The sequence below is a fragment of the Cebus imitator genome, unplaced genomic scaffold (genome assembly GCF_001604975.1).
Source record: "Cebus imitator isolate Cc_AM_T3 unplaced genomic scaffold, Cebus_imitator-1.0 Scaffold25, whole genome shotgun sequence".
In the NCBI taxonomy this organism is placed as follows: domain Eukaryota; kingdom Metazoa; phylum Chordata; class Mammalia; order Primates; family Cebidae; genus Cebus; species Cebus imitator.
Genome location: NW_016107340.1, coordinates 4,374,821 through 4,399,871, shown reverse-complemented (window position 1 = coordinate 4,399,871; position 25,051 = coordinate 4,374,821). Strand labels below are relative to the sequence as shown.

The 25,051-nt window shown below is 36.6% G+C and overlaps 1 pseudogene; it reads left to right on the top strand.

Moving 5' to 3' along the window:
- LOC108300136 overlaps positions 1-11,229 on the top strand; it is a 161,536-nt pseudogene extending 150,307 nt beyond the window's left edge.
- Positions 11,230-25,051: the final 13,822 nt, after the last annotated feature.

Genomic DNA, 25,051 nt, shown 5'->3' with positions numbered 1-25,051 from the left:
TTCAAAATATTAAAGGCACTTCATGCCAGTTGTCTGTTCACCTCGAAGCAGATACTCCATGCCAGCTGTCTGTCACATACAGTGGTCATTTCTGAACACCCTCAAGTGCCTTCATTCTTACAGACCCCATCTGAATAAAAATACATGATGTGCCTTACACATAGGTAATTATGTTTTGTTCCATGTGACCTTGCTAATGCAGCATCTTTATATGACCCAGAGGGCCTATGTGAGATATCTGTTATGAGAGCTATACCTTACAGAGATACTTTCTACTGAAGAGTGATTAGAATATTCAATCCAACCCTTAAACTCCCCAGGGAAATGCAAATGAGAGACGCAGACATAGTCAGCAGGCACAAAGTGGTACAAAGGCAGAAATCACGGAGAGCAAAAGCAAAAAACAGAAGTCACGATGCACTAAATTTCATAAGGAGCCAAAGACTTCAGGTTAAAAATGAGAACTGCTAACAGAGGATCAAACAGGAATATGGAGGCATGGCTGAAAGAACTAAGTCAATAGGACTAGAGTGCCCCCAAGGTCAATAGGGTGGCTTTTATACTATGTCAGGGAACTCAAAGTGTGGATCGTGGTTAATCTAGCAACATGAGAATCACCTGGGAACTGATTAGAACTGTAAATTCTCAGAGCCCACTGAGACTTACTGACTTTAAGATGGGGGAGGCTAGGCAAACTGTGTTTTTAAGAAGCACCTGGGTGATTCTGAAACATCATCGCAGCTTGAGAACTACTGTACCACGTCAGTGACAACATCCTACTGACCTACTGAAATGGGTCAGTGACAGCGGTCTGTATGACATCCCCTTCCCATGAGCAGATTGTTTTTCCTCTTCCTTACTTCCCCCTTAGTCTTTTGAAATAAATCCTGGAGTAACCCCACGGTTTTTGTTCCTTGCAATAATCTAATTAACAACCAGCCTCAAGTTCTGGAGAACTATATACAATCCATTTTAATGAACTGTTTGAAGTTCAAGTATTGAAATTATACTACTCTTTTGCATATTAATTACTTTTTTCATTTATTCATTAATTAAATATTATGTACTTACCTACCATGTGCCAACAGTACCTAGCAGTGAACATACAAAAATCCTTGTTCAAAATGAATAAATTAACAAGTAAATTATGAAGTATGTCAGATGGTCATAAATGCTATGGGAAAAAAATAAAGAAGCAAGGAAGGAGGTAGAGTGCAGAGCAAGGTTTTGTGATTTTAAACAGGGTGGTCAGGAAGATGTCTCTGCTACGGTGACATTTGAGCTAAAAACTGAAGGTATGTGGGAGCAAGCCTTATCTTTTTCTGGGGTTAGGATCTCTTTGAGGATTATAGGAACAGCAAGGAGGCCAGTGTGGCTGGGATGAAGGAATGATGGGAAGAGCACTAGGCATAAAGCCAGAGAGGCCAATGGAAGGCTTGATGTGTGAGACTTCACGAGTGGTTGTAACGACGGGGTTTGATTCATTACTTTTGTAAGACATGGATATTTTACCTCTCCAATCACATAAACTTTAAGACCCTTTATTTAATAGGAATAAACTACCTAGTCTTTTAGCCTACAAAGTACAATTGTGCCATCTGAGAGTGCCAGACCGACCTCCTAGCTTTTACAATCATTAACTCCAGGCTAATTCTGGAGAGAGAAATAGTAAAACAGTGGTCTAAATTATCTTAACTACTTTACAGGGAGAATCAAAAAATAAATCTCTCATCTGGTTCTCTGGATATAGATAAATTCTATTCAGCATTTTGAGTAAAGAGACTTTATCTGACATGAAAATGACTCCACAGAGAGAATAATTCTCTTTTGGATAAGATTTGCCATCAGGAATGAGTTGCTGTCTGAAGACCTTTTGTTATTGAACACATAGAAAGTTACATGAAAATGTTCAGTTTGACATAGCTGCAAGACCTAAATTCATTTGAATCGACATGCATGGAAACAAGAGTGATTGTGAAGGGCACATGTCCTCATTGCAATGTCCCAGACACTGGGAGTCAGCAATGAATACAATTAACAATAGTCCCCCTGCCTCGTAGAGGGGGAGGGGGACCAGGACAAAAAAAATTAACACATAAGTGAAAAGTAGGCTAATTTTGGATTAATTTTAGATTGCTATGAGTGGTATGAAATTGGTATTAATTTTAGATTGTTATGAGTGGTAGCAGACAAGGAGTAACTGGCAGAGAAGGTGAATTTCTACTTTGAATTAATTCTTTGTGGAAGCCCTTTCTGAGGAGATATTTAAGTTAAAACCTAAATATGAGAAGAAGCCAGGGTTGCAAAAATTGGGGATCAAAAACAATTCAGATGGTTTATGATCCACCATCTTGCTTAAGATTTATCTTGTGATCTATGGTTTTCATTTCTGTTTCATATACATTAATTTGTTTTAATCCTCACAATAAAATTGTGGCAAACATACAGTTGATATTAGAGAAATTAGGCTTCTGAGAGGCCAAAGACAGGATTTGCAGATGGGTCCTTGGCAGTCATTCCTTCTTGACCCAGTTTGTTGTTATTGTGATTCCAAAGAATATGACGATTCTCAAGTCTAGAAACACCAATATCATACACAGGATAGAAAACAAAAAAGAATTATATTTAGGCTTCAGTTATTTATAAAAGATATAAATAATTCATTTGCAACTATTTAACTACAGATTTTAACTGCTCTCTCTTTTTCATTTAAGAGTTTCAGTTTTGGTCACCTAGATTTGAGGGTTTATAGTACCTTCTTATGCTGATTTTTGACTTGAATTTCTCTCTAAATTTGAACAACAATAGATAAATATTTTGTGAATGCTAAAAGAGTAGAACTTACTTTTAAAAAATGGAGCATATATATTACCCATATCTATAAATTTCCAGAATAAATCTATGTATGATTTTGAAAATCCATGGTTACCCGGAACAGGGATATAGTTGATTATCCAATTAGATTAGTAAAGGAGTTTTGAAATATGTAATACAAACTATTATGCTCTATTGTTGATATTAGTATTAAGAACTACATAAATATAAGTTGGTTTTTTTTTTCTTTCCAATTCCTAGAGGCCTATACCACAGGAAAGACTGTCTATATTTTTTTTAGGATTTCTTTACTCCCTAGCATTCTAGCAACATCAACTATATAAATAACAAGAAGTTTTTTTCTAGCTTCTCTGGAAATGTGTGGTTTTCTGTGTCATTTTACAATAAATTTCAGGGACTAGGTTAAGAAATATTCTTGTCATCTTTTCATGAAATAAGAAATTCTTTTTTGTCTCATGGATCTCAGAAGACTACAGTAATATGTTTAGCTACTATACACCATAACTGTGTGAAAAATATTTCTAAAGTGTACTGAAACATAGTATGTTGAAAGTATAATGTTTCCAGTTTAACATTAAAGCTGATTTTACCACACAGATCTATATCAGTATATAGTAAGCCAGTATGCAATTTCTAGGCTTTTGTGGGTGTAAATCCTAGTCAATGACTTTGGGTCACAGCTCCAGGCAGGAAAATAGAAGGGTAATGGCAAACATTGGCAGTGATGAAACTGAACAGTAGAGGCAAGTTGTGCTAATAATTGCAGTATTAAAAAGGCAGTATTTACTACTGGTTATAATGTGCCAGATGCCAGGCTAAGCACTTAACTTACACTATCTTATTTACCTCTGACAACTTTTAATATAGTGACTGCCAGAATTATCTTATCTATTTTATATAAGAAATACTGATTTGCAAGAGAGTAAACTTATCCAAGATCACATATTTATTCAGCAGTAGAGCCAGGCGACCATTTAGAGAACTCTGAATATAAAGCTTTCCTCTGTGGTAATATTGTAATAGTTCTGTGATATATATGTGGCATATTTATATACTAGTACAACATTGTTCAACTGGTATCACACACAATACTACTTTAGAATAAATAATATCTCAAATCAAAAGGATTTTACAGCTGAATAATCTTAAGAAGGCCTGCATATTAAATCCCTTTCTTGCAGAATTTCTACAGTAATCTGTTTAACCAGCATTTTCCAAGGGGTGTGTGTGTGTGTGTGTGTGTGTGAGTGTGTGTGTGTGTGTGTGTGTGTGTGTGAATATATGTGTGCTGTATAATACTTCATTAAATCCTGTGGGAAACATAATTGCAGAAAACACAGCACTAAGTATTTTTTAACTAATATTCAGATATAATCATTCAGAATAATAATTCACATCTATATGAATGTAATTCAAACCTTGCCATTAAAAAAAAAAAGCTTCAGAAAATTTTCAACTGCTTTTTACCCACAGCTATTGTTCCTGTCATCCACTCCTCATCAATACGTTTGTGAATGTGTAATATTCTACAGGGTGTCTGCAAAGTTGGGAAAAATGGAACTAACTTCTTAAGTAATTTTAGTTTACTTTTCAAATCATGTGCTCAATATATTTTCAGGTGGTATACTCTTTCAAAGATGAGAAAAAAACATGTAGGATCTGTGTTAACAGCAAGCTGATTATATGGCAGTCAAGTGTCTAAGGAGGCAGAGCAGAGAGATTGGGCAGATAGACTGAAAACAATTTTTGCTGGTCCTCATATACACTCCTAGAGTATTTGTATTTTATCTTACCGTATATACCAGAGGTAGGCAAATCTTTTTTGTAAAGAATAAGATAGTAAATATCTTAGGCTTTCTGGGCCATACTGTCTCTGTCACAATATGTAATGCTGCCCCCATAGTGCAAAAGTAGTTGATAGGTAAACAAAGAGATGTGCCTGTGTTTCAATAAAACCTCAAATATATTTGGCAGGCTCAATTTGGCTCATTGGCTGTAGTTTGCCCCACTCCTCAGCGCCAGTCCTCTTTGTCTTTCTTTCTTTGTTTTGTTTGTGGTTCTTTGTACGTTGTTTTTTATTATTAAACTTTAACTTCTGGGGTACATGGGCAGATCTTGCAGGATTGTTACACAGGTATACACACGCCAAGGTGGTTTGCTGCCTCCATGCCCCCATCACCTACATTAGGTATTTCTCCTAATGTTATCCATCCCCAATCTCCCCAACCCCTGCTACCGTTCCCCTAGGCCCCTATCCCCTAACAGACCCCAGTATGTGATGTTCCCATCCCTGTGTCCATATGTTTTCATTGTTCGACACCCACTTGTGAGTGAGAACATGCTGTGTTTGGTTTTCTGTTCTTGTGTCAGCTTGCTGAGAATGATGGTTTCCAGTTTCATCAACGTCCCTGCAAATGACATGAACTCATCTTTTTTTATGGCTGCATAGTATTCCATATTGTATATGTTCCATATTTTCTTTAACCAGTCTATACTTGATGGGTGTGTGGGTTGGTTTCAAGTCTTTGCTATCATAAACAGTGCCGCAATGAACATATGTGTGCATGTGTCTTTATAATAGAACAATTTATAATCTTTTGGGTATATACCCAGTAATGGGATTGCTGGAACAAATGGTATTTCTATTTCTAGATCCTTAAGGAATCGTCACACTGTCTTCCACAATGGTTGAATTAATTTACACTCCCACCAACAGTGTAAAAGTGATCCTATTTCTCCATATCCTCTCCAGTATCTGTTGTCTCCAGATATTTTAATGATTGCCACTCCAGCTGGCATGAGATGGTATCTCAATGTGGTTTTGATTTGCATTTCTCTAATGACCAGTGATGAGGAGCATTTTTTTCATACGTTTGTTGGCCACATAAATGTCTTCTTTTGAAAAGTGTCTGTTCATATCCTGTGCCCACTTTTTGATGGGGTTGTTTGGTTTTTCTTGTGAATTTGTTTTAGTTCTTTGTAGATTCTGGATATTGGTCCTTTGTCAAATGGGTAGCTTGCAAATTTTTTTTTCCCATTCTGTTGGCTGCCAGCTAACTCTAGTCATTGTTTCTTTTGCTGTGCAGAAGCTCTTAAGTTTAATTAGATCCCATTTGTCTATTTTGGCTTTTGTTGTCATTGCTTTTGATGTTTTAGTATAAAGTCCTTGCCTATGCCTACGTCCTGAATGGTATTGCCTAGGTTTTCTTCTAGGGTTTTTATGGTGTTAGGTCTTATGTTTAAATCTTTACTCTATCTTGAGTTAATTTTTGTAAAGTGTAAAAAAGGGGTCCAGTTTCAGCTTTCTGCACATGGCTAGCCAGTTTTCCCAACTCCATTTATTAAACAGGCAATCCTTTCCTCATTGCTTGTTTTTGTCCAGTTTGTTGAAGATCAGATAGTTGTAGATGTGTGGCATTACTTCTGAGGCCTCTGTTCTGTTCCATTGGTCTATATCTCTGTATTGGTACCAGTACGATGCTGCTTTGATTACTGTAGCCTTATACTATAGTTTGAACTCAGGTAGCATAATGCCTCTAGTTTTGTTCTCTCTGCTTAGGTTTGTCTTGCCTATGTGGGCTCTTTTTTGGTTTCATATGAAGTTTAAGGTGTTTTTTTCCAGTTCTGTGAAGAAGGTCAGTGGTAGCTTGATGGGGATAGCTATAAAGTAAATGAATCTATAAATTACTTTGGGCAGTATGGCCATTTTCATGGTATTGAGTCTTCCTAACCATGAACATGAAATGTTTTTACATCTGTTTGTGTCCTTTCTTATTTCCTTGAGCAGTGGTTTGTAGTTCTCCCTGAAGAGGTCCTTCACATCACTTGTTAGTTGTATTCCTAGGTATTTTATTCTCTTTGTAGCAATTGTGAATGAGAGTTCACTATTGATTTGGCTGTTTGTCTGTGTGTATAGGAATGCTTGTGATTTTTGCACACTGATTTTGTATCCTGAGACTTTGCTGAAGTTGCTTATCAGCTTAAAGAGATTTTGGGCTGAGAAAATGGGGTCTTCTAAATATACAATCATGTTGTCAGCAAACAGAGACAATTTGACTTCTTCTTTTCCTAACTGAATACCATTTATTTCTTTTTCTTGCCTGATTGCTCTGGCTAGAACTTCCAATACTATACTGAATAGGAATGGTGAGAGACAGCAACCTTGTCTAGGGCCAGTTTTGAAAGGGAATGCTTCCAGTTTTTTCCCATTCAGTATGATATTGGCTGAGGGTTTATCATTAATAGCTTTTATTATTTTGAGATACATTTCATCGATACCTAATTTATTGAGAGTTTTTAGCATAAAGGCTGTTGAATATTGTCGAAGGCCTTCTCTGCATCTACTGAGATAATGTGTTTTTCTCTTTGGCTCTGTTTATGTGGTGGATCATGTTTATAGACTTGCATATGTTGAACCAGCCTTGCAACCCTGGGATGATGTCTACTTGATCATGATGGGTAAGCTTTTGGATGTGCTGTTGCATTTGGTTTGCCAGTATTTTGTTGAAGATTTTTTCATAGAAGTTCATCATAGATATTGGCCTGAAATTTTCATTTTGAGTTGTGTCTCTGCCAGATTTTGGTATCAGGATGATACTGGTCCCATTAAATGAGTTAGGGAGTATTCCCTCTTTTTCTCTTATTTGGAATAGTTTCAGAAGGAATGGTACCAGCCCTTCTTTGTGCATTTTGTAGAATTTGGCTGTGAACCCGTCTGGACCTGGACGTTTTTTGGTTGGTAGGCTATTAATTGCTGCCTCATCTTCTGACCTTGTTATTGGTCTATTCAGGAATTCAACTTCTTCCCGGGTTAGTCTTGGGAGAGTGTAAGTGTCCAGGAATTAGGCCATTTTGTCTAGATTTACTGGTTTATGTGCATAGAGTTGTATGTAGTAATCTCTGATGGTAGTTTGTATTTCTGTGGAATCGGTGGTGATATCCCCTTTATCATTTTTTATTGCATCTATTCTATTCTTCTTTCTTTTCTTTATTAGTCTGGTTCTCTGTCTTTCAAAATTTCATCTGAGGTGCAGCAGCAGCAGCAGCAGTGGACTTAGAAATTTGGAATATCAGACTCCACTGCTGACCCACTGAATCTGAATCTGCAATTAAAGGTCATCAGTTTAACTGCATGCATGCATTCAAGTTTGAGAAGCACAACTAAAAAATATTAAAGGGTTTTAAGCACGGGGATAACATAGACAGCTTTGTGCCATATGCAGTGTAAATTTTTCTGAATATTCCCCATCTAATGTTTTCCATATCTACAAACTGTCTGAAGTATTTAAGCCTCAGCTTGAATCTAATTCACCCATGAAACCATTTGCCACCAACCTGAAATAATTACTTCCTTCTCTGATTTCTTGGAACACGAATGAATGTTTTGTCATGTAATTATTTCTTTGACTTTTCATAGGTAATAATCTGTTCAAGCATAAGAATTATTCATACATTTTTCTGTATTTCACTCAAAACCTACCAATGCAATATTTGGAGTAAATAGTGTATTCTAAAAGGATCTGCCAGTTATGTAATTGACCATTATAATTTAGACTGGGGCTACAGAGTTGTTCATTGTGGCATAGATACTGCCTTAGGAGAGCATAGTTTTACGTCCCACAGAAGCCAATTACAAGATGGATGTCGTGGAATGCGCCAATAGCCCCAGCTACTCCGGAGGCTGAGGCAGGACAATCACTTAAGCCTAAGAGTTCAGACTAGCAACATAATGAGACCCCTGCATCTTTTATTAAGCCAACTACAGATAGGCTGGGTAATCCTCAAAAAAGTATATCTCTAAGCTATGAGGGTTATTTATTTATTTATTTGGCTGCAAAAGGACTGAGTCTGAAATATTGGATGGCTCAGGGCAAATTGATCAAAAGTTTGGAGGAAAAAAAAACACTCAGCAAGGGTATCATCTTTAAATATTTTCTCAACTCTTGCAAGTCTGATCTTCAGAAATAGCTATCAAAACTTTGTTTCACCATATCAAGAGGCCTGTACAGTTCCAAACCAAGTCTAAAAAGTGTAGACTCAGGCTGGGTCAACCTGCAGCATCTGTGGTATTTGTAACACTCTTGTAACCTCACCCAGAAAAGGTATCCAGCCTCCCAGGGTCAGTTCTACTGGCTCAGAGTCTAAATTATCTCTGGAGTCTTTATTTACATAAGCTTGGGTCAATCTGCAGAAAAAAGAACTTGAGCCTTTAGTTCTCCAGGACAATCTCCAGCCTGGAAATACCCAAGATTTGGAGTACTTACTGACTCCCTGTCTCCAGACAGTCTATCTAGTAAACAGACTGCCATTCTTCCAGTTTTCCGTATTGTAAAACTTCCTTTTGTGCATGTGTGGCTTTTTGATTTTGTTTTGTTTAAAGATGGGGTCTCACTATATTGTCCTGTCTCCAAACAGGGACCTTAGGATGGGGTAGAACATCCCAAGGTCCCTGTCTGGAGGAACATAAAGCCAAAGAAGGAAAAATTGAAAGACAGCCTGTCTAAGGGTGAAATCAGAATTAAGCTGAAAGACTCTGGTACAAATGATATGAATAGTTACAGAAGAGAGAAACCAGAACCTTCAAAGCAGAGCGAGCACATACAAAAGGAAGGAAAGTAGAAGGCAAACCCAGGAGTGATTCCCAGAGGTATAAGAATGTGACTGCAGCTCTTCATGCTGTGCCAGAGATCTTGTTCTTACAAATATCCCACATATTAAAAAGCAGAATAGGAGTCTATTCCATGTTTCATATATTTTTCTACTTAGGACAGAGCCAAGTGCAGTGGAACATTCCTGTAATACCAGTTACTCAAGAGGCTGAGATAGGAGGATTGCTTGAGCCCAGAAGTTTGAGACCTGCCTGGGCAATATAGTGAGACCCCCATCTTTAAACAGAACAAAATAAAAAACCCACACATACACACAAAAAAGTTTTACAATACAGAAAATTGAAAGAATGGCTTATTTACTAGACAGTTTCTTTTACACAATAGATATCAGAATATTGCTTTAAAATGTTTGCATCAATTATTTTGGGAAGGTTTAGGTTCATTACTTTTGAAAAGGAAACTGCTTCAATATTCCCTTCCCTGGCCATCTAAGCCCTTCCCCAAGCTAACCTAGAATGAGGATTGGCACTAAAACATAGTGAAATCCCATCGTAATTGAGGCCTGGCAGTCACAGTTCAATTTAATGCCTAAATATTATTAGGTTTTCTCAAAAGAAATGCCATTAAGGATGCATTAGGAAAGCAATGGGTTAGCTTTCCAGAAATCACCTATGAAAATGATGCCATGAATTATAGTAATGGAATAAAAGTTACCTGTGAGCACTTATAACAGGGCCTTGGGACTCCATACAAGATGATTTCATTGTTTTCTTACAAACATCTTTCAAGACAACTGTCAATGCATTTTCCATTTTATAGATGAGGAAACTGAGATGCCAATCTGACCCTTTGTTGCTTTTTTTTTTTTTGAATAAAAACGGCATATTCTTTATTTTGCCTACTTTAATTCAGAACAAAATGAACAAACATAATAAAAACCACAATACACAACATCGAATCCTGCTGTCAAGAGTAGGGAGGGAATGGAGACTTGACACTCTTGTTTCCTGCCTCCAACACAAGGATAAGAGAGAACACCAGACATCAGCAGGGGAGCCAGCTGGGGCAGAGGCACTCGAGGCTTTAGTGGGAGCCGTAAGGACACTATACAAGAGCAGTTTTCCAACTATGAACTTCTAATCAACTTCTTCCATGTGAGACACATCCTCATTGCCCTCAAGGGGAGGGGAGATCTCATTAGGAGCTGCAGCACTGGGTTCCTCTGCTGCCACTTCATCTTCATCAATACCTAGACCTAGCTTGAGACAAATACTGTGTGCAGCAGCTCAAGGAGTTTGATGGAAAGAGCTTGGTCTCAGTTACTAAGGATGGTCTGGAGCTCCCTGAGGATGAGGAGGAGAAGAAAATGGAAGAGAGCAAGGCAAAATTTAATAATCTCTGCAAGCTCATGAAAGAAATCTTTGATAAGAAGGTTGAGTAGGTGACAATCTCCAATAGGCTTGTGTCTTCACCCTACTGCATTGTGACCAGCACCTACAGCAGGACAGCCAATATGGAGTGGATCATGAAAGCCCAGGCACTTCGGGACAACTCCACCATGGAGGCCAAAAAGCATCCGGAGATCAACCCCGACCACCTCATTGTGGAGACACTGCGGCAGAAGACCAAGGCAGACAAGAATGACAAGGCAGTCAAGGACTTGGTGGTGCTGCTGTTTGAAACTGATCCTCTGTTTTTAACTACCACACAGATGGCACTGCACCATGCTGTGTGCTCAGCAGCCTATAGACTCCTGTCTTCAGAAGTGATCAGTTGCCTAACATAAAAGACCATCATTATCAGTACAAAAATGTTTGAGACACTGTCATTTTATGAATAATTTTACTAAGATAAAATAAATGTATGAACTTTTCAAATATCAATGACAGCATTTTTTCTTACAAATTCAGCCTTAGTACTCCAAATTTTTCTATTTTTATAATGCACAGAGGCCTAAGTGTTTCCCCAAACGTAACATGTCCATCAATTATCTTTAGATATCTTACTGTAAAAAGGAAGCTAAAAGATTCCAATAATACTGAATTTAATTAGCATACAATGATTTACAGTACATTACAGCATTTTAGCCCACACAGTTTCTATGTGAATGTTTCAGACTGGATTAAGACAAAACCTCAATGAAAAATAAAGATGAATGTTCTGAAATGCATCAATTAATTGACTTAAACATGGTAAATGAAAACTAAAGAGACTCTTCAGAATGAAAATTTTTATGCGTGCTTTAAGAAATCTGCAGAAAAAAACAGTTCACTAAAATATGTGATTCATGACCATTTTAAGGGTATATGTATGTCTTTATTTCTATTTAATTTATCCTCCAGAAATGTAAAATTCTGGAACTATAAAATTCTCTATTTTTATTTATATTTATTTCTATCTATTTTTATTTACACATCTAGTTGCCAGAATTTAAAAAAAACTACTTTAAAATGACTCATTGTCTAATTCCTTTCAAATCAAACTCCTTTAATTTTATGATCCATCTCTCACAGCCTGTTTTGCTGTTTCCATAAACTCTAAATGCAAGAGAAACATATGCAATTTCAGAATGTAGATAAGTATGTTATCAATAAATGTTAACCATTATTTCTATCATTAAATGCTTTTAAGAATAAGCTAGCCACAAACAATATAATAATAATGATAGCAAGATGTCCTTTCAGTAGGCGTAAGAAATCATTTTAACAAGCACTTATTGAGGGCTATGTGTCAGATGCTATTCTGAAAAGAAAGGTTACAAAGATAAATGGAGTATGATTACTTATCTTTCATGGAGCTCATAGTTGAATGGGGAAGAAAAACAAGCCCTCGAAAATGCCTTTTGGTGTAACAGAAGCAGGTTATAAGATTCAGTACGGATATAAAGCAAAAAGAAAGTGGTCATCTTAAGGATAAAGTGATGTTTAAGCTAAGTCTTGAAAAATAAACAGGTGTTCACAAGATAAGAAGGAGAATTACAAACTGAAAGAAAAGTGTGTGTAAGGATAAAGAAGGGGCAAAAGAACATGACATATTTGGGGAACGACTGGTAAATCAAGATGACTAAAGAATAACAGTACATCTACAAAGAAGGTATAGGTTTCTAGATGTAAAAAAAAAGTTATAGTTTAGCTTTAAATTTGTATATGAAGGCTTAGAAGTGGGACATCTAGGTATGAAAGCCAAGGACGTGGGTGTATACAGGTTTCTAGCTGAAGGAAAATATTTGATTTGAAGATATAGATTTCACAATCATCAGCAGGCAGTTGTCAGTTGAAGTTCTGAAAATAGGTTAAGTCACTTGGAGAAAGTATATAGGATAATTGAAAAAGAGGCCTATGTTAGAAACCTTAGAAACTAATATTTAAGGGGCAGGATAGGAGCACAAGAAGAGGAAAGAACAGCCAGAATAGTAGTAAAATAATCAGTAAACTACACTATTTTAGAAGCTGAGACACACAAAAATAGGTACAATAGCACATGCCAGTTGTCCCACATGTTCAGAAGGCTGAGGCAGAGGATAACTTGTGCCCAGGAGTTTGAGGCCAGGCTGGCCAACACAGCAAGACCCCATCTCTAAAATAATAATAATAACAATAATAATCATTAATTTTTTTTTTTAGAAACAAGCTAACATAATAAAGACGCTCAGGAAGAAGAGAGTGGTCATTAGTGCCAAATTACACAGAGATATCATTCAGTGACCATGTAGAGTATGGATTTTCAAAAGAAACTCATTTTAGTAGGCAAGAGGGTCAATTATCAATTAATACTAAAATTCCTATGTCCATCAACTCATGATCAGTATAATTTCCAAAACTACACAATATACTTGCCAAATATTACAGAGCTAATGGGTGGTTGAAGAAGCATTTGATTCCACAGCTTTCAAACCCCAAAGCCCATTCACAAACATTAAGTTTGTGTAGTGGATTGGAGACATTTCTATATTCTAACTCAGAATCTGTGGATATGACCTTAATTAAAGAAAAGGTCTTTGCAGATGTGATTAAGAATCTCAAGATGAGATCACTCTGAATTATCCAGATGAGCCTTAAACCCAATGACCACTGTCCTTAGAGGCAACACACAGACAATAGACACAGGGAGAAAGGGAGAAGATCATATGAAGGGAAACGTACAGATTGGAGTAATACAGCAACAAGCTATTCTTTGGCACCATCAGAAGCTATAAAAGGCAAGGAAGAATTCTCCCCTGGAGACTTTGGAGAGAATATAGCCAGCATTACAAATTCTTTCATACTTCAAGCACCCAGAACTGTGAGAATACATTTCTGTTATTTTAAACCACCAAGTTTGTGGTAATTTGTATGGTTGCCCTAAAGAAATATAGATAATAACACTCCCCCTTGCCGACAACCTGCAATCATATTTTAGATAAAGAAATAATTCTAAGAAAAAGGAATTCAATTATTCAGATGAACATTTGTTAAATAAAAACTTCTGATTTAAAGAACTATTACTATGCATATATTTTAGAGAATCAAAGGTAATTTTTTATTTGAACTTAATATCACTGATGTAGCAATATCTCATAATAAACCATGAAAACAATGGCATTCAATTAACACTTTTCATTACAACTTACAACAAATGCTTTTGAAAGAACAGAATGTTTTCTTCTAATATTTCATTGCCTTAGTAAAGCAATCAACTGTCTTTTTTAGATTTAATCAAGAGCTTTCCAGAAAAAAATTACTGTATTCCAATTCTGTGAAGAAAGTTATTGGTAGCTTGATGGGGATAGCATTGAATGTATTAATTACTTTGGGCAGTATGGCCATTTTTACTATATTGAGTCTTCCTAACCATGAACATGGAATGTTTTTCCATCTTTTTGTGTCCTCTCTTATTTCCCTGAGCAGAGGTTTGTTGTTTCCCTTGAAGAGGTCCTTTACATCCCTTGTTAGTTGTATTCCTAGGTATTTTATTCTCTTTGTAGCAATTGTGAATGGAAGTTCGTCATGATTTGGCACTCTGTCTATTATTGGTGTATAGGAATGCTTGTGATTTTTGCACACTGATTTTGTATCCTGAGACTTTGCTGAAGTTGCTTATCAGCTTAAGGAGATTTGGGGCTGAGACGATGGGGTCTTCTAAATATACAATCATGTTATCTGCAAACAGGGACAATTTGATGTCGTCTCTTCCTATGTGAATACCTTTTATTTCCTTCTCTTGCCTGATGGCCCTAGACAGAACTTCCAATACTATGTTGAATAGGAGTGGTGAGAGAGGGCATCCTTGTCTTGTGCCAGGTTTCAAAGGGAATGATTCCAGCTTTTGCCAATTCAGTATGATATTGGCTGTGGGTTTGTCATAAATAACTCTTATTATTTTGAGATACACTCCATTGATACCTAGTTTATTGAGAGTTTTTAGCATAAAGCGCTGTTGGATTTTGTCAAAGGCATTCTGTGCATCTATTGAGATAATCATGTGGTTTTTGTCTTTGGTTCTGTTTACGTGGTGGATTATGTTTATAGATTTGCAGATGTTGAACCAGCCTTGCATCCCTGGGATGAAGCCAACTTGATCGTGTTGGATAAGCTTTTTGATGTGCTGTTGCATTCTGTTTGCAAGTATTTTATTGAAGATTTTTGCATCAGTGTTCATCATGGCTATTGGCCTGATATTTTCTTTTTTAGTTGTGTCTCTGCCAGATTTTGGTATCAGGACGATGTTGGTCCCATAAAATGAGTTAGGGAGGAGTCCCTCTTTTGTATTGTTTGGAATAGTTTCAGGAGTGGCACCAGCTCCTCTTTGTACATTGGTAGAATTCAGCTGTGAACCCATCCAGTCCTAGACTTTTTTGGGTTGATAGGCTATTAACTGCTGCCTCTACTTCAGACCTTGTTATTGGTGTATTCAGGGATTCAACTTCTTTCTGTTATAGTCTTGGGAGAGTATAAGTGTCCAGGAATTTATCCATTTCTTCTATATTTACTGGTTTATCTGCATAGAGGTGTTTGTAGTAATCTCTGATGGTAGTTTGTATTTCTATGGGATCAGTGGCAATATCCCCTTTATCATTTGTTATTGTATCTATTTGAATTTTCTATCTTTTAAACTTCATAAGAGCCAAAAAGAGCCCACATAGCCAAGACAAACCTAAGCAAAAAATACAAAGCTGGAGGCATCACACTACCTGACTTCAAACTATATTACAAGGCTACTATAATCAAAACAGCATGGTACTGGTACCAAAAGAGAGAAGTAGACCAAAGGAACAGAACGGAGGCCTCAGAAGGAACACCACACAACTACAACCATCTGATCTTTGGCAAACCTGACAAAAACAAGCAATGGGGGAAGGATTCCTTATTTAATAAATGGTGTTGGGAAAACTGGTTAGCCGTATGCAGAAAGCTAAGACTGGATCCCTTTGTTACACCTTATACAAAAATTAGCTCTAGATAGATTAAAGATTTAAACATGAGGCCTAACATCATAAAAAACTCTAGAAGAAAACCTAGGCGATACCATTCAGGACATAGGAATGGGAAAAGACTTTATGACTAAAACACTAAAAGCAATGGCAACAAAGCCAAAATAGATAAGTGGGATATAATTAAACTTAAGAGCTTCTGCACAGCAAAGGAAACTATCAATAGAGTGAACTGGCAACCAACAGAATCAGAAAAAAATTCTTGCAATCTACCCATCAGACAAAGGGCTAATATCCAGAATCTACAGAGAAATTTAAACAAATTTACAAGAAAAAAACAACCCCATCAAAAAAACATTTTTCAAAAGAAGACATTTAAGCAGCCAACAAACATATGAAAAAAATCTCATAATCACTGATCATTAGAGAAATGCAAATCCAAACCACATTGAGATACCACCTCATACCAGTTAGAATGGCGATCATTAAGTAATCAAGAGACAATAGATGCTGGAGAGGGTGTGGAGAAATAAGAACACTTTTACACTGTTGGTGGGAGTATAAATCAATTCAGCCATTGTGGAAGACAGTGTGGCAATTCCTCAAGGATCTAGAAATAGAAATTCCATTTGACCCAGCAATCCCATTACTGGGTATATACCCAAAGGATTATAAATCATTCTATTATAAAGACACATGCACACATATGTTTATTGTGGCACTGTTCACAATAGCAAAGACTTGGTACCAACCCAAATGCCCATTAATGATAGACTGGATAAAGAAAGTGTGGCACATATACACCATGGAATACTATGCAGCCATAAAAAAGATGAGTTCATGTCCTTTGCAGGGACATGGATGAATCTGGAAACCATCATTCTCAGCAAAATGACACAATAACAGAAAATCAAACACCACATGTTCTTACTCATAGGCGGGTGGTGAACAATGAGAACACATGGACACAGGGAGGGGAACATCACACACTGGGTCCTGCCAGGTGATGGGTTAGGGGAGGAATAGCAGGGGATGGGGAGATTGGGAAGAGATAGTATTAGGAGAAATACCTAATGTAGATGACGGGGAAATGGATGCAGCAAACCACTACCATGGCACGTGTATACCTATTTAACAAACCTGCACAATCTGCACATGTACCCCAGAACATAAAGTATAATAAATAAATAAATATTACTGTATTCAACAACATTGAGATATTCTGGCATCACATAAAACTGACTTTAGTTTGAATACTGGAAAATATATTTATGATCCAAATTAAGAAGTATTATGTGGTGATCCTCCACTGGTATTTTCTCTGTGAATCAAATTCAAGGTTTTTAGCCTATAAAGGAAAGAAATTTCAGTTTTAATCTTTAAACATCAATATATATGATTTTATCAATGAGGTACCAAAGATAATACAAATTTTTCTCCAAAGGTATTTTATGTACTTCACAGTACTTGTGTCCCAGATTAATAAAGGATAAATGATTTTTGCATTGTATATGTAGCTTCGTTTCCTTTTCTTATTTGACATTTTGACAGATCCTGCTTTTAGACACTATAACTCATTCAATATAATTGTGCTCTGTTTTATAGCTTGCCACATTGTATTTGAAAATTTCATTAAGTATTGTGATCTGAAAACATTATGGAATAAATGTGAACATATTAATTTAGCTAACAGTGGTTCACATAAAGTGCAGATAATATTAAAATTGATGTTTTCTTCAACTGCTAGCAACACACACATTATGGCAAATTTAAAATATCATTACTTTGAAGGTTAGTCATGTTATACTAGTATTCAACAACTAAGATAAATATCAGAAATGAGATTTTATTTTAACGTAGAGTGCAGCAGGAATAGGAAATGAGGTTAGGGCATAAGAAATAAGTACTTTTGGGGGCTCCTAAGGCAATTTTGAGGTAATGTTGTGTTAATGGAAAGATTATGAACTTTGTACTCAAACAGACATGATTTTCAGTTTCTGCTCCACCACTAACAGACTGAGTGACAGAACATGTAATAATTAGCCTCTCTGAGATGTTACTCTGATCTGCATAACAGGAGAATATCTACTACCTCTGGACCATTGTGAAGATTAAATTCAGTAAGTGATAAGACATCTAATAGCAACTGACAGATAGTAAATAATCTTTTCATGATTGATGTTGCTATTTTTCCACCTTTCTTTAGAATGTAAAGTTTTAAAAGGACATTTGTATGATTTGAGAGTCTTCTTAGACATGAAATAACCTATTTAATCAGCCAGTCTTCTCAGACTCTGCTACCATTTCTTGAGAAATTTGCCTTGTTGCTTAAAGATTATCTTATGGGAAATAAATCACGATATTTAAATCTGTCTTCATTGACTCTATCATTATGTGACCTTGTAATATTTTTCTGGGAAACTAAGCTCAAGCTCACTTCAGCGATATGCTATTCATGATGAATGATGAATTATATAGTTAGGAAAATATTTGACCCATGTTTTACTTTTACCTGATGTAAGACAACGATAAAATTTTCTGTTCCTCTTGGGTATAGGAAAATAACAAAACACTGGAGTATGATAAACGGACTCCACAGCAGAATTAGACAGACTGAGCATCTCTCCTTTAAACTTAGTAACTAAGTCGAAAGATTTTAATTTAAAAGATTTCCTTTTTTTATGTGTTAAAAGTTATTCTTTAAAAATATCTGAGGCCAGGCTCAGTGGCTCACATCTGTAATCCTAACACTCTGGGAGTCTGAGGCAGGAGGATCACTTGAGCCCAGGAGTTCAAGACCAACCTAGGCAATATAGTCAGACCCTGTTTCTACAAATATTCAAAAAAATTAGCCAAGTATGGTGGCATGCACCTGTAGTCCCAACCACTTGGGAGGCTGAGGTAGAAGGATCACCTGAACCCAGCAGATGGAGGTTGTAGTGAAATGTGATCATGTCACTGCATTCCAGCCTGAGCAACACAGTGTCACTCTGTCTCAAAAAAAAAAAAAAAAAAAATCCAATTATATGCTATTAGTCCAAAGGTGGTATCTTTCTCCTCTCGCAAAAACCTGGGGGAAATCTTCACGATATCATCTTTTCAGGTGTATTACTGACTGTGAATTATACTACTGAGAAAATTTCAAGATCCTCTTCAAGAATAAGAAAGGGCAAAGTTCTGCCTTGGCTGTGGTCCTGGGAGAGGAGTGAGGTGGGGCCAGCCCACCCTGTGTAGTAAGAAGCCTTGGCAGAGGGGAAGGATAACATTTACAAAGGAGGGCAGCTCAATGCCAAATAAACTACTTGCAGATGGAATCAAACTCAAAGGGGCCAGGAAGAAAGATGAAAAGTTGTTCCAAGGCACCAGGTCTATACACAGAACTAAACATGTTAGGAGGACAGATGAGTCCGAAAAGCCTCCAGTAAGCAGAGCCAGAGACCACCTGTGACATTATCTATGAAGTTGAATGGAGCCACTCAACGTAATTCAGTCCAAAGAATACAATCAATAGAGCTCATCACCACTCAATAGCTCACTTCCCAAATGCTGGTTTAAAATAGAATCTCCAGTAACATATTTCTTCCCCAAATATTCTTTGACCACTTATGTTGCAAGGTTATCGATTGTATGACTTTATCCATCAATATAAGCTGACCCTGAAACTTACCGTCACTAAAATATAATTCTCTGCCAGTTTAGGGGCAGCAAACATACAAAACGGACCTAGAGAGGAAGCAACTAAAGAAATACAAATCCAGTCTAGATAAGTGATATTGTAAGAAACTGTAAGTATTTTTGTGTCATAGTATGATTTTGAAAAGCAATGTTTATCTTTGAAATATACAATATATTCTAAAATATTTCCTGATGAAAAGGCATGGTATCTGGAATTTGCTTTAAAATAATCTAGAAAGTAGTGGTGGAGCATGGATGAAACAAGCTTGGCCATAAGTTAAGCATCGTTGAAGTTGGGTAATAGGGGTTCATTATTCTCTTCTCTTCACTTTCAAATGTATATATTTTTCATAATAAAAACTATTTTTGTTAAAAATCCTTGACTTTGGCCTCATTGCCATTTATTTGGATTGATTTTTGCGGTCAGAATCACAATTCAAAACATATTAGAAGTTATTACAAGGAAATGATATTTCTATGACCATTGCCTCACAAAATAGACATGGGGTTATAAATAATAAACAAAAAATTGCTAGCTATTTCCTTACACATCAAAGATGTTCAATAAATAGTGGTCATTATTATCTGTTTGACTAATGTAGTCCAAAATGAGTACATCTGCAAATACAAATTGGAATCTTCCTAGAAATTGGTAAACTGAAGTTATGCCAGAAGATCCTCTCTCCACCCCTTGTCTCTGCCTTAGCTAATAAAATTTGTTGACATGTATTGAGAGCTTACTATGTACCAGCCACTGATCTAATACTTTGCATACATTAACTCACTTAGTCCTCACAATAGCCCTATGGAGTTGCTACAGAGTTAGAAAAACTGAGGTACTGCTAACAAATACAGAGTAGGAATATGAAGAAACAGCTTTTGTTCCTAACCTTGGGTTAGATTGTCTCTCCTATATGAGCATATCTGAAGAAACTAGAATATAGCTACATGAAAGTAAGAAATTATTTCACAGTATGCTGAATTTGGATATTTTCCCAACAACAACAACAAAAAGTACACAACACTGAGGCTACCTTAGAATCATGTGATGTCAGACAGAATCAATTATAGTAATCCCATTTGCCTTGTCATGACTGGTTTAGGAATGGACCTACAGGCAATTTTGGCCAATAATACATGACAGAAAATCTAGTGGTAAGATTTTGTAAATGGTGTTCTTTGATATTACAAAGGAAAATGAACTTTTCTGCATTTGGACATTGTCTTGTGACATCTGGATGCGTGACAGCCATCCTGAGATCATGAGGTAAATGTGGTTCTAAGAGAAGCTTACATACTGAATAAACTAGGTGTCCAATAAAACAAGAAAAACCCTAGCATTTTGGCAGCATGTTGCACTACTGATTAACCAACCATCGGCACTGCTATTTAGATCAGTTGGCTCCACCCATTTTCTTCCTCATTTTGCACCACTCAGGTTTCAAAATTACAGAAGGAGGCACACTTAGCTTGAGCCACATGCCCATCCCTTAGGTAATGGGAGTGGGACACCTGGCATGATACTACCATCAAAATGCTGGTGTGCTTTACCACAGGTAGGAGAGCTGATACTGGCAACCAAAAAAAAGAAGTAGTAGTTTATTCTATGAAGAAAATAGGAAACTTCAGCTTTTCCCCCAGTATGTGATTTTTATATCAAGATTCAGGATTGATACAGTAACACTGGCCTTCAATAAACATTCAAACTAAATTCTAAATTTATATGCAAAGATTTAGATAATATATAATGTAATAAATATAATAATCAGACCTTAAAATTTCTTTAGGGTTTCAAATTTGAGTTCTTCTAAAAATACATTATTAGGACTTCCACCAAGATGACAGAATAGGAACAGGTCTAGAGCGCAGTTCCCAGTGAGAGCAACACAGAAGGCAAGTGATCTCTGCATTTCCAACCGAGATACCAGGTTCATCTCAATGGGACTGGTTGGATAGTGGGTGTAGCCCAAGGAGGGCAAACCAAGGCAGGGTGGGGTGCTGCCTCACCCAGGAAGTGCAACAAGCCAGAGGACCCCGTCCTACCCAATGGAGACCATTGGGGATGTTTCCTGCCACTCTGACACTCCGATTCAGATACTGTGATTTTCCCACGGTCTTCACAGCCCACAGACAAGGAGATTCCCACTGGGCCATCAAGCACCGTGGGATTCCAGCCCAAATCTGGGTAGCCAATTCAGATGGTGCCGCAGGTTTCCAGCACAAATCTGAGCAGCCGTTTTGGCTGGCACCTGGAATGCCTGCCTGACACAGTTGTCCATTCCCCTAAGAAAAGGGGCTGAAGACAGGGAGCCAAGTGATACATTATTATCTTCTTTTCAATTTCAATTGAGAATATGTTTACTCTCCATAATTTATATAGAGTAAAATGCCACCATCAAACAGTTACAGAATAATGCTTTGAATGATATGCCTATTACTATAATAAATACATCTCATTCATGTAGGATCACAGTTTACTTTGCTATACAATTACAAAAAGTACTTGACTATGACGAAAATCAAACTCTAAATATTTTAAATTATGTTTGTGTAATAGCTTACAATATTTTGTTCTAGAAGAAATATTGACATTTTTAGATCATTAAGATTTCAAAGCTCTTAATTTCTTTCAAAAAGCAGTGTGAGTAAAAAAATATCACTACGGTGCCACTGTACTTTAGCCTGGGTGACAGAGCAATCTTGTCTTTAAAAAAAAAAAAAAAAAAAAAGCTGGAGGAACTGGAGTAAATGACTGTAAAAATGCAATCCACTCATTCAGCAGATACTTATTGGACTCTTCCTTGTTCCAAGTACCACAATAAATCTGTGGTATACAATGATAAGCAAGATACATTACCTTACCTTCTTTCACAGTGCAGAAAGACAGACTCCAGTCTAAATAACCACCATAATAAATGCTATGTCAGAAGTCTACACTCAATTCTGTGCAAGATGGAGGAGCACTAAGATTCTCTTGGGGACTAAGAAAGTATGAGCTGGAGTTGGGGACAATATGAAATAAGTAGTACAAATACAGTTTGACTATAAAAGTCATGGAATTTCACACTTATAATTAATAATTCAAGCCTGTAGAGTCATGGTTACATAATGTACATATTTTTAGAAAGATCACTCTGTCAGCAATGTGGAAATGGTTTAGTGTGGGATTAAGACTGGAGTCAAGAACATAAGGAGAAAGAAATTTCAAGAGGGGAGACTTAGGACAGAGGCAAATAACTGAAGAGGAGACTTGCATATGACGATATATAGAAGTTAGCATTCAGGACATTTTATGAGTGATTACAAAGCAGAGGAATGGAGTGAGAAAGGAGATTAAACCAGTGATTCTTAAAATGGTACCTGTTAGAAATATAAATTTATCAGACCCCATCCTAGAGTGTCTGAGTCACAAATCCTGGATATGGCACCTAGGCATTCATGTTTAGCAAGCCCTCCAAGTGATTCTGATGTATGCTAAAATTTCAGAAGCCACTTAAAGCTACTGGTTTTCAAATATATATGCACTTGCAATAACCTGGGAAGCTTAGGAAAAGATTATGCTTATCCTAGATTCTGATTTAATTGGGACAGATGCTCCAATTGGGCAGAAAGGGTCTGTAGTGTGGGAGACCTAAAACATCAGAAAATCACTACTGAAATACTGTGTTCAGCCCAGCAGAAATGTAGGGAAACTTCATAATCTCAGAAATGCTGCCAGAGAACTAAAGCATTATCTGAGGCTTGGTGGACTTGGAATCAAGGCCAGCTCTGCCATTAGCTAGCTCCTGAGCTTGTGTGAGTCACTTAGCTTCTGGGAGCCTCAATTTCCTCCTCTCCGAAATAAAGCATTGACTAAAAATCTGAAAGGTTCTTTGCAGTTCTTTGATTCTAACAGCAAATTGAAATTTAAGCTCTCTCAAGGACAAATCAAATACTTGATACTCTGTATCTCATTTGTGTGTAATAATACTGTTTACTCTTAAAATTCACTATGTGTTTTATACTTTTATTTATAATAATAGAGACAGATACCCAGTTTGGGATAATTACTAACAAATACAGCTAATGCACTAGATCAATTTATTTTTAACCTTGAGCCACCCACCTCAATTTTATAATAGCAAAATACTATGAAAATCCTAATAACCTCTAAAGGGTTGCTATAAAAACTAGCCTGAAAATATTATAATACCTATTTAGCTCTTAAACAATTTATTAGTAAAATTTTAAAGGTTGCACCCATTATCTAAGTTATGATTATTCTCTAAGCCTACTTAAAAAAAACTCAACTACTAACTCTGAGGTGGGTAGATAAGAATAATGAATCATAAGTCTATGACTTTTATGTTTAGATGCAATTGCACACATCACATTTAGGGATTTGTGTCAAACTTGAGTTTAAATAGTAAAAACTGATTTTTCTATTTTGACTTGATTCACAAAATCTCAGGGCCCCTCAAAAGCAATCTCTTTGCAAAAAAGACATCAAGCTATTTGAGATTTTTACTACAAAATCTACAATGTCTCAGATAAGCTATCTCTGATCTTAAATGAAATCTTGGTTGGCATAAAAGTTCATCATATTAGGACTCTTGATGGCTTCAGAGAAACACTTTATTAGATTCTAAAGCACTCAAGCCATACTACCAAAGAACAGGCTAACGTACAGGGTCTCTATAAATTACTCATAGCCCAGCTACCACTGGAGCCATAAAAGACATAGCCTCATAACCACAGAATTAAGACAAAATTAGTTATTTATTCTGCCACCTCCAAAAGGAATATTTTTCATGTTATAAAAATCAAAAGAGACAAAGAAGGGCATTACATAATGCTAAGAGGATCAATACAACAAGAAGAGCTATTCAAAATATATATGCATCCAATACAGGAACACCTAGATACATAAAGCAAGTCCTTAACAACCTACAAAGAAACTTAGACTCCTGCACAATAACAGTGGGAGACTTTAACATTCCACTCTCAATATTAGGCAGATCAACAAGACAGAAAATCAACAAGGAAATCCAGGATTTGAATGCAGATCTGGACCAAGCGAACTTAATAGACATTTATAGAACTCTTAACCCCAAATCCACAGAAAATTCATTCTTCTCAGCACCACGTCGCACTTACTCTAAAATCGACCACATAATTGGAAGTAAATCACTCCACATCAAATGCAAAAAAACCAGAAATTATAACAAACAGTCTCTCAGGCCACAGTGCAATCAAATTAGAACTCAGAATGAAGAAACTAACTCAAAATCGTACAACTTCATGGAAAATGAACAACTGGCTCCTGAATGTACACTGGATAAACAATGAAATGAAGGCAGAAATAAAGATGTTCTTCGAAACCAATGAGAAAGAAGACAAAACATACCAGAATCTCTGGGACGCATTTAAAGCAGTGTCTAGTGGGAAATTCATAGCAATAAATGCCCACATGAGGAGAAAGGAAAGGTCTAAAATCGACACCCTATCATCAAAATTGAAAGAGTTAGAGGAGCAAGATAAAAAA